The 1,759-nt window shown below is 37.0% G+C and overlaps 1 long non-coding RNA gene across 1 annotated transcript; it reads right to left on the bottom strand.

Moving 5' to 3' along the window:
• Positions 1-261: 261 nt before the first annotated feature.
• LOC118736490 lies at positions 262-1,748 on the bottom strand. The gene is made up of 2 exons (XR_004992688.1): positions 979-1,748; positions 262-920 (listed from the first exon to the last, which is right to left on the bottom strand). It is a non-coding gene; the product is annotated as an uncharacterized LOC118736490 (long non-coding RNA).
• Between the last annotated feature and the right edge of the window lie 11 nt (positions 1,749-1,759).

The following is a 1,759-nucleotide window of genomic DNA, read 5'->3' as shown; positions in this document are numbered from 1 at the left end:
GAGTTCTTTAAAATTTCTTTACAATGCAGAATACTCTGAAAAAATGGGTTGCAGGATAGTTACAAATAATTAATATTTTAAAAATCCAAAAGGTCACACTTTACTACTCACGAAAATGTGTTATTTAACCATCGCAGCAACATGGTTCAAAATCATGACATCACTGTGCCCACCAGTGGCAAAGGCAAACACGGTACCCAACTGGCATCATGTCGGTATTTATGTATGTACAAAGAAACTTACTGTGTGCATGCACGGTCGTACATACATCCACACAGGCTGCCAACTGTTCTTGTTTTCTACTTGCAATTGTGTAATGAATTAAAATCATTACAAATTGAATCATTAAATTCGATATATTTTAACAAAAGTACACGTAGAATACAATTTGTCAGTAAAGCTTCAATTTTTAAGTTGTTCATGGAATTAGTGAGTCCATTCTCGAGATCCCATATAGTAAGTTGGCCACCAACACCAGATGTGCTGATTTTGATTTTTTTGCCATCTTCGACAGTGAAACTGCGAGCAACCCCAGCAACCAATTCACAGATTTTGCGACGCAAACTCGGAGTAACTTCCTGCCGTACGGCTAGCAAAATTTGCTGCAACATTACAGCCAATGCGAATTATTATTGCCTCTAAAGCAATTAATCGCCCAGCTGTGGTATATTAAAGGTTTTCGCTCGATGATCCCCCGATACTGTTGACAAGACGTTTTCATGTGGATTATAACACATTTCATAGATTTCCGCAGATTTGTGCAAAAAACAATTTTACCATCTGCCGCTCCGGCAGCGTAGAACGGCGAGTCCGTTTCACACGCCATCGACAATACAACTGTTTGATGCGCCATTGGATTTTGTGCATCTACCAATGACCACTGTGCAACTTTTTAGATCCACACGATTCCTTTTTAGTTTCTGGAAGAGAAAATTATCAATTACCGAATATTGTAAAGGAAATACAAGGCATACTTACACATTTTACTGCTTTATTCCATGTGGCAATCGATTGAATGACTTTTTGCCATTCAGGAAATCGTAACGTGAGCCGCTGAGTAGAAATGTCAATTTAAGTCTCCTCCAAAAGCCGGAACTACATATTTTTAAGTCTCCGCCTAAAGCCGCAACTACATAACTTCCAGCGGCGCCATCGATTTCTCGTTTGTGGAGAATAGTTTTTTTTTTTTTTCTTCTCCCAGTCTTCATTCATCATCATTCGTAAAATTATATTTATTAATTGCCACTTGGAACCAAACGTAACCATGCATAAATAACGTGAACGCAGTATGACGGTTAAATTATGGATCTTTGTCGTCAGTCATTTAAGATGGCTATCTCTGCAAATATTTTTTTAGTGTAATGTCGTGTTCGGATATATACGCACTAATTTTGTTTGTAGATACTCCACGTAATTTTGTGCAAAAACAAATTAAAACTTATATTACAATTTTTGGAATATAAGCTACCCTGTTTATTGGCAATGGTCACATACAGTGGCACTTCAACTTTGTTTCGTGCCGCTAGGCAGTTGGGTGTCGATCGTGGCTAAACAAAAAGTCTCCAAAGTACAAAGAAAGTTTGTTTGACATTGGCAGAATTTAAGCCAGATATTAGAAAAAAAATAACAAAAAACAAATTTTTTGCGAATGCCTTCAGTTTGACACTTTCTCATGATTGCCTTTGAAATTTGTTAAAATTACCATAATGTCAGGTCAACATTTATTTTTTGTCTTCCTGTACAACCCTGCATAGGAAAA

The sequence above is a fragment of the Rhagoletis pomonella genome, unplaced genomic scaffold, assembly GCF_013731165.1.
Source record: "Rhagoletis pomonella isolate Grant_MI unplaced genomic scaffold, Rhpom_1.0 Rhpom_scaffold_00003, whole genome shotgun sequence".
In the NCBI taxonomy this organism is placed as follows: domain Eukaryota; kingdom Metazoa; phylum Arthropoda; class Insecta; order Diptera; family Tephritidae; genus Rhagoletis; species Rhagoletis pomonella.
The sequence above is the reverse complement of the archived record's forward strand: the minus strand, read 5'-3'. Positions and strand labels throughout refer to the sequence as shown.